The following is a 13,854-nucleotide window of genomic DNA, read 5'->3' as shown; positions in this document are numbered from 1 at the left end:
AGTCTATATCTTTCTGTAACCTCTTTTACATCCGCCTCACAGTTTACTTTCCCACCTAGCTTTGTATCAGCAAACATGGATATATTACACTCGGTCCACTCTTCAAAGTCATTGATTATAGATTTTAAACAGCTGAGGCTCAAGCACTGATCCTTGCGGCACTCCACTTGTTACACTGCATCATCCCAAAAATGACCCGTTTATTCCTACTTCCAGTCTGATGAAATGTACAATGTTATAAGTGTGGCAGTGGTCAAAGTACCCCATTCCATAAAAGTATTTCTCAGAGGCTTCAGCAGCAGCTGTGCAGATCAACTGCAAACACATTTTCATTTATTTAACACCCAGGACATCCTTTACAATCAATGAATTACTCTTTGAAGTGTAGACAGTGTCGTTCCGTAGGCAAACACAACAACCAATTTGCACAGCAAGTCTCAGCAAAATGACCAGATAATCTTTTTTTTTGCAGTGTTAATTAAGACAGAAAATTTGGTAAGGGTACCAGATGAAGTCCCTACTCTTCTTCAAATAGTACCAAAGAACCTTTTACATCTAGTTGGATGTGCAGTCAGGGCCTTGGTAAGTCTCACCTGATAGACAAGTGTCAGCTGTGGCTCAGTTGGCTCAATGATTGATTGATTTCTCCTCCAATAATGCAGCACTCCTTCAGGACTGCACTGAAATGTCATCCTGGATTATATACTCAAGTCTGTTTTGGAGGACTACCAACTGAGCCAAGCTAATGTTTAAGGATAAAAGGGGTAGATTTTAACTTTCATGACTGGAAAGCTCAATTGAAAGGAAATTGATATACTCCCTGCCCGAGTTTCCTTTCTAATTCATTGGAAAGAAAATTGGATGGGGTGTAAAACGAGTAGTTGATCAACTATGAACAGTTTTCAGCTCCACAGTCAAAGTTAAAATCTACCCCCAAGTCTCATCAACGGGAGCTTTCATTTTAAGATCCGCTTAAACGCAAGAACCCCTGATGGCTCCTGGGACTCACTTCAATTCATTCATCTCAGTTGGGCTAGAGGTTGAAGCATTACAATTAGTTTCAACAACTCTTTTCTGGGGAAGGGGTGGATACACAGAACAAAAATCAACACTGTCTCACTTCTGTTCACCATCCAATGGTCTGTTGTGGAATGTACATGTATGTAGACATTGGTGATTGGAGGACAGGTTCCACTTCTGTATCTGTGTACCTGCCTTCCTCATACTGGATGACTCACTGACTATCACTGCCTAGCTGACTTATGAAGATTGCTAACTTGGCTGTAAGGCATATTAGTTGTGACCGATGAGAATGGGCTTCATAGTGGAACAAGCTGACTTCGAAGTGCTGAATTTACACACTTGATACCAAAAGCAGAAGTGTTTCATACCCCAGCATGAGCTTCTCTCACTTTAATGAGCACAAAACAAATAGGAAGATCAGAAAAAAACTTTCAAACTCTAATTTGCTCAAAATTTCTACATGACACATTAGAACAATACAAAATTGTACACACAAAATATTTTCAGAGTGAAAGTCTTTCAGCCCTCCAACCATTTCTCTATTCATCTGTCCACATTCCCCATTATTTCATGTGCCATTAATAAAAACCTATTTCAAGTAATGGTCAATTAACATGAGGGGGAAAAACAAGTAATAAAGAGGCTAAGTTAATCACACCACCTCAGCATCTGGTTTAAAAATACCATTAGCAGAAAGCCAGGCTTAGGAATACAATAACTGCCCAGTCTGTTGGTTGGCAAATTAGGCACAACACATGGAATCCTTAAATCAGTAAAGTGATGAAAGAAAATTTCAGGCTCAGTGTCACAGGTGTAGGAATCACATTGCAAAATTGTAAAAGGTGATATTTAGTTACTGTTTTTCGATCCCAGAGACTTTCAGTTGTTGCTGGAAACACCGTACATCTGTGCTCTTGGGGCAGTTGGATGAATCCTAAGAATGAAGTTTAGTCAGTCAAGTTAAAATTAAACAGGGGTGAAGCCACACGGAACATCACATGTTCTCATCAGTAAAGGAACAAATGTTAATCGAGCATTGTAGATATCAACTTCAAAATGTAGGTTAATTAGTAACAATGGTAGTGGTAAATTAGCATTCTGTATACATTCTTTTCTAATGCCATTCACCATGCCTGACCAAGGCAGTAGATGGGTGATGTACTCCCAAACCTCAGCCAGTACTGCTCTGAAGTCAGCCCCCTTTCCCCTCCTCAAAACACACATTCTATGGAGGTTAATTGATCATTGGAAAGGGTGGATTTGATCAGTTTAAGCATATAATTAGCAACTAATTTTACTGTAGACAATACTTCCAAAGTATTTCATTGGCTGTAAAGCACTTAGGGATGTCCGGTGATTGTGAAAGGTGCTATATAAATGTAAGTCTTTTTTTCCTTTCTTGGATATTTGTTGGCTTAAAAGCCAACATAGGACAAGCCCCTCATCCCAGGGACCAATCTAGTGAACCTTCGCTGCACTGCCTCCAATGTAAGTATATCCTTTCTTTAATGTGGAGACCAAAACTGCACACAATATTCCAGATATGGTCTCAACAAAACCCTATATATTGTAGCAATACTTCCTTATTCCTGAACTCCAATCCCCTTGCAATAAAGGCCAACATGCCATTTGCCTTCCTAATTGCTTGCTATACCTGCATGTTAACTTCCTTGTACAAGCACACCCAAGTCTCTTTGAACATCAACACTTACAAGTTTCACACTATTTAGAAAATATTCTACTTTTCTATTCTTACGACCAAAGTGCATAACTTCACACTTCCCTACATTATACTCCATCTTCCTTAATAATAGATTCCAGCATTTTCCCAACAACTGATGTTAGGTTAACTGGCCTGTAGTTCCCTGTTTTCTCTCTCCCTCCTTTCTTGAAAAGTGGTGTAACATTTGCCAACTTCCAATCTGATGGAACAGTTCCCGAATCTAAGAAATTTTGGAAAATCATAGCTAGTGCATCCACTACATCTGTAGTTATCTCTTTTAGAACCCTAGGGTGTAAGCCATCAGGTCTTGGAGATTTGTCAGATTTTAGTCCCTTAAGTTTCTCCAATACTTTTTCTCTGCTGAAATGAATTTCCCTAATTTCCTCACCCTCTTTAGCCCCGAGGTTACTGTCTATTTCTGGTGTAGAACTCGTGTCTTCTACTGTGAAGACAGACACAAAATATTTGTTCAATGTCTCTGTCATTTCCTCATTCCCCATGATAATTCCTCCTGTCTCTGCTTCTAAGGGACCAACGTTTACTTTAGCTTCTCTCTTTTGATATACCTATAAAAGCTCTTACAATCTATTTTTATATTACTGGCTAGTTTACTCATATTCTATTTTTTTTTAAATCAACATTTTGGTGGCCCTTTGCTGGTTTCTAAAACCCTCCCAATCCTCAGACTTGCTTCTCTTTTTTGCAACATTGTAAGCCTTTTCTTTTAATCTGATATTATCCTTAACTTCCTGACTGAGCCACGTATGGGTCTTTCTGGTTGTGGTCTTGTTTCTCAAAGGAATGTATTTTTGTTGAACACTTTGAATTGCTTCTTTAAATGTTTCCCACAGTTCATTTACCGCCATACCTTTTATTCTATTTACCCAATTTACTTTAGCCAGTTCTCCCCTCATGCCTACGTAATTGGCTTTAAGTTTAAGATTCTTGTTTGTGATTGAAACATGTCACTTTCAAACTTAACACGAAATTCAATGGTATTATGATCACTGTTTCCCAGTGGATCTTTTACTATGACTTTGCTAACTAACTCTGCTTCATTACACAATACTATATCTAAGATAGCTTTATAGGGATAGTTGACTCCATAACGTTTTGCTCCAAGAAATTGTCCCAAAAACATTCTACGAACTCATCTTCGAGACCACTCCTGCCAATTTCACTGTCCCAGTCTACATGAAGATTAAAGTCCCCCACAATTATTACATTGCCTTTGTTACAAGCTCCAATAATTTCTCATTTAATGCTCTGTCCAACGGTATAACTACTGTTAGGGCGCCTATAAACTACTTGCACGAGTGCTTTCTGATTCTTGCTATTCCTTATTTCCACCCGTACTGATTCTAATTCATGATATTCTGAGGCCATATCCTTTCTCGCAAATGCCCTTATGTCATTCTTTAACATCAGTGCTACTCCTCTTCCTTTGCTATTTTGTCTGTCTTTCCAAAATATTGTGTACCCTAGAATATTTATTTCCCAACCTTGATCTCCATGTAACCATGTCTCTGTAATGGCGATTAGATATAAATCATGTACCTCTATTTGTGCCACTCGTTCATCTATCTTATTGCAGATGCTTCACACATTCAGATATAGAACGTTGAATTTCATATTTTGCTTCTACTCCCTTCAATGACCTTATTTGCTGATGTACAATTTCTGTTAAACACGCTGTCCCTTCCTGTCCCATTCTGCTTGTCTTTACCCACAATGCTATACCGTTCCGATGCCTTGGCCTTTCTCTTTGGATCTCTAAATCTCACTTCTCCCGAACCCTCCTCCAACTCTGTTAGTTCACAACCTCTAGTCTTATCTGCTGGCTCACTCTTGAATTTGTGTGCACTGTCCCTTCCTGTCACACCCTGATTATCATTATCCTTATTGCTATCTTGCTCGTTTCCTTCTGCTCTCTCTTTAAATTATCACATCTTCCCTCCCATGATCCCTCGCTCCCTACTATTTAGTTTAAAGCCCTCTCCACTGCCCTGGTTATACGACTCACCAGAACATTGGTCCCAGCACGATTCAGGTGTAGACAGTTGCAACGGTACATCTCCCACTTTTCCCAGTATTGGTTCCAGTGTCCCATGAATTGAAACCCATTTCTCCCACAGCAATCTTTGAGCCACGCATTTAACTGTCTCATCTTATTTACTCTACACCAACTTGCTCGTGGCTGAGGTAAAAACCCAGAGAATATTACCTTTGAGGTTCTGATTTTTAATTTAGCCTCAAGCTGCTCATACTCCCTATGCAGAAACTCTTTCCTAGATTTATCTATGTCATTGGTGCCCACGTGGACAATGACAACTGGATCCGCCCTCTACCACTGCAAGTTCCTCTCTAGCCCCGAGCAGAAAATCATAGAAACATGGGGACAGGAGTAGGCCTTTGAGCTCCTCGAGCATTTACCACCATTTTGTGAGGTCATTGCTGATCTGTTAATCTAAGTCTTGAAAACTCTAATTGTCTCAGCACCCACAGCCTTTTCCACTACCTTTTAACTTTCTGATTTCACTCCTGAATGGCCTAGCTCTAATTTTAAGATAGTGCCCTCTTGTTCTGGATTCCCTCATCGGAGGAAAAATAGTTTCTTTATATCTAACTTACTGAATCATTTGATCCTTTTAAACACATTGGAAACCTTGGAAGCTCAGAGGAATACAAGCCTAGTTTCTGCAACTTGTCCCTCATAATTTAACCCTTTAACCCTGGTGTCATCTTGATGAATTTGAGTTGTATCCCTGTGAAGACCAATATATCTTTCCAAAACTGAATGCAGTTCTCCAGATGTTTTCTGACCAAGGCTCTGCACAACTAAATCATAACTTCCTTTTGTATTGCAGCCTTCTTGGGATAAAGGCCAATGTTCCATTTGCCTTTTTGATTGTATTTTGTGCCTCTGCACTAGCATTTTATGATTTGTATATCTGGACACTCACATCCCTTTGCTCTTCCACAGCTCCCAGTCTCTCACCATTAAGAAAAGAAGGGTCAACTTGGACTGCCTCAGTTTCTTTGGTTAGTAGTGTGTCACAACAGGTGAGAAAGGTGTCTAGGGGTCCCTCTCAGCCTTCGCCTGGTCCTACTGTAACAGGGTTTAATTTTAAACATACCATGTTTTTAGCTCCCCTTTGGTGAATCCTTATTCACTGCTTTCCAATTATAAGGCAAATAAACCAGCACAAACAGGCTTTCTTAGGTTTAAAGAAGAAAAGTTGAAATGTATTAAACTTAAACTCTCATTTAGTTAATGCCTACGGATTCATGACACACCCACATTAGCATGCATATGCGATACACACATGCAAATAGAGACAGAAAAGAGCAGAACAAAAATAAAGTGGAAAAGTTTGAGGCAATATCTGAAGAGTTATTGTTACGGTTCTTCGAGCTCACTGTAGAGTCCTTGAAGGGGGAGGCAGTGGCATAGTAGTATTGTCACTAGACTAGTAACCTAGAGACCCAGGGTATTGCTCTGGGGATATGGGTTCAAATTCGACCACAGCAGAAGGTGGAATTTGAATTCAATTAATAAATCTGGAATTAAAAGCTAATCTAATGATGGCCATGAAACCATTGTCGATTGTTGTATAACCCATCTGGTTCACTAATGTCCTTTAGGGAAGGAAATCTGCTGTCCTTACCTGGTCTGGCCTACATGTAACTCCAGACCCACAACAATGTGATTCACTCTTACATGCCCTCTGAAATGGCCTAGCAAACTACTCAGTTGTATCTAACCGCTATGAAGTCAATAAAAAGGAATTAAACTGGACGGACCACCTGGCATCGACCTAGGCACCAGAAATGACAACGACAAACCCAGCCCTGTCAACCCTGCAAAGTCCTCCTTACTAACATATGGGGGCTTGTGCCAAAGTTGGGAGAGCTATCCCACAGACTAGTCAAGCAACAGCCTGACATAGTCATACTCATGGAATCATACCTTGCAGACAATGTCCCAGACACTGCCTTCACCATTCCCAGGTATGGCCTGTCCCACAGGCAGGACAGACCCAGCAGGATACAGTCGGGACGGAGTTGCCCTGGGAATCCTCAACATCGACCCCATGAAGTCTCATGGCATCAGGTCAAGCATGGGCAAGGAAACCTCCTGCTGACTACCACCTGCCGCCCTCCCTCAGCTGATGAGTCAGTACTCCTCCATGTTGAACACCACTTGGAGGAAGCATTAAGGGTGGCAAGGGCGCAGAATGCACTCTGGATGGGGGACTTTAATGTCCATCACCAACAGTGGCTCAGTAGCACCATTACTGACAAAGCTGGCCGAGCCCTAAAGGACATAGCTGCTAGACTGGGTATGCAGCAGGTGGTGGGGGAACCAACAAGAGGGAAAAACATACTTGACCTCATCCTCACGAATCTGCCTGTTGCAGATGCGTCTGTCCATGACAGTACTGGTAGGAGTGACCACCGCACAGTGAAGACAAAGCCCCGCCTTCACATTGAGGATACCCTCTATCGTGTTGTGTGGCACTATCATCATGCTGAATGGGATAGATTATGAACAGTTCTAGCAATGCAAAACTGGGCATCTATGAGGCGCTGAGGGCCATGAGCAGCAGCAGAACTGTACTCAACCACAATCTGTAACCTCATGGCCCGGCATATCTCCCACAGTACCATTACCATCAAGCCAGGAGACCAATCCTGGTTCAATGAAGAGTGCAGGAGGGCATGCCAGGAGTAGCACCAGGCATACCTCAAAATGAGGCGTCAACCTGGTGAAGCTACAAGACAGAACTACTTGCATGCCAAACAGCGTAAGCAGCATGCTAAGTGATCCCATAACCACTAGATCAGATCTAAGCTCTGCAGTCCTGCCACATCCAGCCGTGAATTGTGGTGGACAATTAAACAACTAACTGGAGGAGGTGGCTCCACAGATATCCCCATCCTCAATGATGGGGGAGCCCAGCACATTACTGCGAAAGATAAGGCTGAAGCTATTGCAACAATCTTCAGCCAGAAATGCCGAGTTGATGATCCATCTCGGCCTCCTCCTGAAGTCCCCAGCATCACAGATGCCAGACTTCAGCCAATTCGATTCACTCCGCGTGATATCAAAACGACTGAAGGCACTGGATACTGCAAAGGCTATGGGCCCTGACAATATTCTGGCAATAGTACTGAAGATCTGCTCCAGAAATTGCTGCACCCCCAGCCATGCTGTTCCAGTACAGCTAGAACACTGGCATCTACCTGGCAATGTGGAAAATTGCCCAGGTATGTCCTGTACACAAAAAGCAGGACAAGTCCAACCCGGCCAATTACTGCCCCATCAGTCTACTCTCAATCATCAGTAAAGTGATGGAAGGTGTCATCAACAGTGACATCAAGGGGCACTTGCTTAGCAATAACCTGCTCAGTGATACTCAGTTTGGGTTCTTTCAGGGCCACTCAGCTCCTGACCTCATTGCAGCCTTGGTTCAAACATGGACAAAAGAGATGAACTCAAGAGGTGAGGTGAGAGTGACTGCCCTTGACATCAAGGCAGCATTTGACCAAGTGTGGCATCAAGGAGCCCTAGCAAAACTGAAGTCAATGGGAATCGGGGGGAAAAATCTCCGCTGGTCGGAGTCATACCTAACGCAAAGGAAGATGGTTGTGGTTGTTGGAGGTTAATCATCTCAGCTCCATAACATCACTGCAGGAGTTCTCAGGGTAGTGTCCTTGGCCCAACCATCGTCAGCTGCTTCATCAATGACCTTCCTTCAATCATAAGATCAGAAGTGGGGATGTTCGCTGATGATTGCACAATGTTCAGCACCATTCGTGAGTTCTCAGATACTGAAGCAGTCCGTGTAGAAATGCAGCAAGACCTGGACAATATCCAGGCTTGGGCTGATAAGTGGCAAGTAACACTTGCGCCACACAAGTGCCAGGCAATGACCATCTCCAACAAGAGAGAATCTAACCATCTCCCCTTGACATTCAATGGCATTACCATCGCTGAATTCCCCCACTATCAACATCCTGGGAGCTACCATTGACCAGAAACTGAACTGGAGTAGCCAAATAAATACAGTGGCTACAAGAGCAGGTCAGAGGCTAGGAATCCTGTGGAGAGTAACTCAACTCCTGACTCCCCAAAGCCTGTCCACCAACTACAAGGCACAAGTCAGGAGTGTGATGGAATACTCTCCACTTGCCTGGATGGGTGCAGTTCCAACAACACTCAAGAAGCTCGACACCATCCAGGAGAAAGCAGCCCGTTTGATTGGCACACCATCCACAAACATTCACTCCCTCCACCACTGACACACAGTGGCAGCAGTGTGTACCATCTATAAGATGCACTGCAGCAACTCACCAAGGCTCCTTAGACAGTACCTTCTAAGCCCATGACCTCTACCAACTAGAAGGACAAGGGAACACCACCACCTGCAAGTTCCCGTCCAAGTCACACACCATCCTGACTTGGAACTGTATCACCATTCCTTCACTATCGCTGGGTCAAAATCCTGGAACTCCCTTACTAACAGCACTGTGGGTGTACCTACCTCACATGGATTGCAGTGGATCAAGAAGGCAGTTCACCACCACCTTCTCACGGGCGATTAGGGACAGGCAATAAATGCTGGCCTAGCTAGCGACGCCCACATCCCACGAATGAATAAAAAAAATTGTAGGTAGATCTTGCTTTTCGTTGGGGCCCAGTATTCTTCTTAAACCTTGTTTGCTGTAGGAGACTTTTTGCACTTGAGGTTCAGTGTCTTCAGTGGAGTCAGAGGCTTGTGAGAAAGAGACGGGAGTAGACAGGAGATATCTTCTCAGTCCAGGAGCAAACAAACACTCTCAGTTCAAACTGTTTGTACAATTCAGAAAATCCCAGGTTGCCAAGCATGTTGGTCATGTGACTAACTGGTCTGACCACATCTTGGCTCTGTGGATTGTATCATCTTAGCAGGGCCTGGAATGCTCCTCTTACACACAACATCTGGTGATTAAGGTCCATTGTGGGTTGAATGTGGCAGGGAATGGTTCTTTGTCCTTCCAAACACTGTCTGTTAATATGAAAATGTCTTTCCCATCCATGGCTGATCTGTTTTACAAGTCCTTTCTTCACTCCAGTAACAGTTTAAAATCAATGTTCATGACAAAATTAATGTGCCTCATTCTTGGCAGGTGGGGGCCTAGCATGACGTGGATGGAAATCATTCTAAGTCTGGAACCCTTGAAAGTATATCTCTTTCAAATATCTACTTTGCCTTGTTTATAGTCAGCAATATGATTCTCAAGCAGAAACATTGAGGGGTTGATGCTTTATAGTTAGTTGTCATCAAATTGTTCCTGAACAATTCCAGAAATAGAGGGCTGGATTTTGTGAGGCACCCTAAGGCGGGGTCGGAGGTGGATGTAGTATTGTGGTGGGGGGACGGTGGGGTGGAGGACGGGCAATAAATACTAGCCTAGCCAGCAATGCCCACAACCCATTAATGAATAAAAAAAATAATTATAGTTAGATCTTGCTTTTCGTTGGGGCCCAGTATTCTTCTTAAACCTTGTTTGCTGTAGGAGACTTTTCGCCCTTGAGGGTCATGTGTCTTCAGTGGACTTGGAGGCTTGTGAGAAAAGCCTACGGCCTTCCCACCCAGAGGCCAATTGAGGCTCTTAAGTGACCTATTAATGGCCAATTAAGGGCCCCTTGCTGTCGCCACTGGGATCTTGAAAAACAAGGCGCCCTCCCCGTGGGCTTGTGGGGGAGGGGGTTCCCTCCTTTGTGGGCAATTTGTGGCCCACGGAGGAGCCCCACTGGGAACAACTTTATCCCCGGGATTCCCCCTCCCCTGGACTGCATGACCACCCCCCATTCCCCCCCTTGCTGGGGCCTTCACCTGGGTTCCAGCGCTATGCCTGCGTCCGAGGCCTCTGCAGTACCAGCAGTGGCTACCACTGCCAGTAGCGCTGCCGATACTGCTGAGCTGCTGGCCCTCTAATTGGCCGACAGCTCTTGGAGGCAGGATCCCTGTCCCTTTAAAGTCTTTAAAGGGATGGGGATCCCACCTCCTGAAATTTCTATTTAAAAATACCGGAGTATTGCTCCAGGGGGCTGCGAAAATGCAGAGCCGGGGATCCCCCTGTCTCTTCAGCCCGGCAAGAGGAGCCCCACTTCCGACACAACATCCAGCCCAAAGAAGTTTGAAGGTTGGAAATCTCTTTACATTCTCAAACTAAATAAATTGAAGGGATAAATTCAACATACCCCACCTGGAGATGATCTATCTGATCAATCCTTTCTTGACTGATTTGCATCTCTTAATCTTCAGGACTCTATACTCCCACATTTTCATCAACTTGTTATGTCACATGTTACTTTGCTTGCTATTAATGTTGTTCCTTTGCCATGGCAGAGTATTTCCCCCATTGAACCGTTTGATCTCGAAGAATGTTCATGGAATGTCTTTCCACAATAGCTCCTCATCGCCCTTATAGCTTACCAAAAGTTCTGTTAAGGTCGGTGAACATCACTCTTGTAATCATAGTTTAGAATCTTTAGAAATTAACAGCAGTCTGTTGACACCAAATCAGGATTTCCTTGACATAGAAGCCTGTTTTCTAATCAAAAGGAGTTTGGCACTGATTCCACATTTGTGTACATCTGCACAAATACTCAACTATTCTTCTCATGAGTTAGCAAACTTCTCAGCCTTGCCTTTTTGTAAAGGTTCTTAGCATGCTAATGGCCACATGCCTATCTCTCTCCATTGGTGCAGAAGTGCCACTTAATGAATTAACATCTGTGTTAAGAAAATGCAAAGAAGAATTTATGCATTAGTGGGTGTGCTTAAGATAACATATAGAGGGAGTGAAACCCACATATAACAAATGGTCTGTTCACATTCAACACAAAAATCATTAGCTAAACATGATTTTTGTGTTAAAAAAACCCCCCCAATATTTTCCAAGAAGCTCATTCCAGTAGCAAATCATCCTAAGTACACTTTAGATATTTGGAAAGCTGACTTGAACGTCACACCACCTGGAGCAATGTGCTAGAATAGGAGATTATTTATCACATTGACGTCTGGAACTCTGCACTTTCAAGAAAGTCTTCTGTGGTTTCACAAAAACCCTGATACAGAAGGTTGGCCACAGATTAACAGGTCAGCAGATTTAATGGCTGCCACTTGATCTTGAAAGCCATGAGGGTGTGTCTCCTTTCGTATGGCCCAAGTGTCTGAAGGACAGACTGCAGGGCTCTTTTAAACCTCCATCTCTGTCCTGGGATGCTCGCATGGGGAGGGAAAAGGCAGTCAAAGTCTGCAATGGAGATGCCACATGCTTCGTTGAATGAGGAAAAAGCTGCTTTAATATTGTTGCATCATATTAGGGAACTGAATTGAGATCCTTGTCATAGGCTTCACATCTCGTGAGAGTGACCTCAATCCCTGCACATAGATATATGATGTTTATCAAACATCCTTATTTTTCCCAGTGGATTGATGAGCTGAGACCTTCGCCTCCTTAGCTAATGGAAGGCAGCTTCAGAGTCCGAACTGGAAAAGAACCAAAGTAATCATCCACTCCTCCGGCTCACTCATGCTCAACAGTGAGTCAGCTGGTGACGTATTCTCATTCCCACTATCTAGATCTCCTGGTTGAAAGACTCTTGAGCTGGTGCATGGGCAAGATAAAGTAGGTGAGGAATGTAGTGTAATAGATTGGGTGAGAGGGCGGGAGGGGGCATTGGTAGGTAGGAGCAATAGTGGATTAAAGGCAGAATGATCATCAATCTTCCTCAATACTACAGGACCCTTCATCATCCTCCTACATTCCCCTGCCCCTTTCTGTATGGGATTTGATAAAGAACAATACACAAACTATGTATGGGTGTGCAACACTCAGACAGAAGGTGACAAGATACAGATAGCTTGGAGTTCTACGGTAGCTTGGTCCTTTAAGTAGAGTAGCAGGAAAAGATGCTACATAGCTCTGATTCACTTGCAGCAGGCAGTGGCTCACTGACCTCACAATCACCAGCACTAGACTTCAAAGTATCAGCTCCCTTATGTCCAATGGCCCCTACCCCAAATTGGCAGCATGCCTCTCCTGGGCATTATGTATCAGTTTCTCTTGGCACGCTATTACCAGCAGTAGTTCAAATAAGTATCTGAAGGGAATCTGTCCATAAGCACTGATGTAACTGGAAGGAAAATTGCTAGAAGGATCCTGTAATGAGAAATTGGAGTTGTAACTAGCTTGTTTGAGAGTTCCGAAAAATGGTTCCAGCTGTAAGAATTATAGGTTTATGGAGGCAAAGTGCAATGTGTATGAAAACTTCTTTTTCTATTGCGATCAGTGAAGAGGATCCCATGGTGTCAAAATTATATTGGGAATTGGCACTGGTCTTACCTTAGCTGCTCTGGTCAGGTCATTAAATTTCTTGTGATAGTTTCCTGGAAACAGTATTGCTACCTCTCTCCACATGGCTCTGATATCAGTTTTGGGTGGCCTTCTTCCTCATGAGCCCAACAAGCTGTCTTTACTCTGTCCAGGTCTGGGCTCAATCACCACATTCCCAACTCCTTCCTCATGAGTCAAAGGTAAAAGCCATTATGAAGTCTTGAGAAAGCAAAGGAATCCTTATGTTTGAAATCAATGCATTTGGACATTCTGACAAAAGCTGTTTCTGAAAGCTTTTAATGCTTGCAGCAGCAAGATCTCCCTCGCCACACAGGCAGTGATCATTATATCGGAGTTAGATTCTTGGCCTGCCAATGTATATTTCTCACCGTAGCCCTGCACATTCTTCCTTTTCAGATAAAAATCCAATTCCCTCTCGAACGCCTTGATTGAATCTGCCTCCACCACCTCCAAAGCCAGTGCTGCAAATCAACAGTGGTGCAAACTAGAACCTGGATTTCTGGGGCCATCATTTCAAATCAAGACTTACTATTTGGTATCTAAACACCTCTGGTCCTCATTATGTTCTTCATGAATATCTTCAAATAACTTTCTGACTACGGGTAACAAACTCAATTCTTTGAGGATTCATGATTCAACTATCTCAACTTTACAGATGGGTAGTGAAAAATCCTAACCATGTTATCTGTTACAAT

At 43.2% G+C, this 13,854-nt stretch overlaps 1 protein-coding gene across 2 annotated transcripts in view; it reads right to left on the bottom strand.

Annotated features, from left to right (window-relative positions):
* The window catches only part of LOC137373916 (serine/arginine-rich splicing factor 5-like), a 394,211-nt gene that overhangs the window by 90,094 nt on the left and 290,263 nt on the right, over positions 1 to 13,854 (bottom strand). Inside the window, exon 1 of one of the 2 annotated variants that reach the window (XM_068039513.1) lies at positions 1,881 to 1,963. The exons of the other annotated variant lie outside the window; for it this stretch is intronic. The gene's annotated coding sequence lies outside the window, so the exon portion shown is untranslated. Of the gene's footprint in view, positions 1 to 1,880; positions 1,964 to 13,854 lie in introns of those variants that run through there. 2 annotated transcript variants of the gene reach the window in all.

The sequence above is a fragment of the Heterodontus francisci genome, chromosome 9 (genome assembly GCF_036365525.1).
Source record: "Heterodontus francisci isolate sHetFra1 chromosome 9, sHetFra1.hap1, whole genome shotgun sequence".
Lineage (NCBI taxonomy): Eukaryota > Metazoa > Chordata > Chondrichthyes > Heterodontiformes > Heterodontidae > Heterodontus > Heterodontus francisci.
The sequence above is the reverse complement of the archived record's forward strand: the minus strand, read 5'-3'. Positions and strand labels throughout refer to the sequence as shown.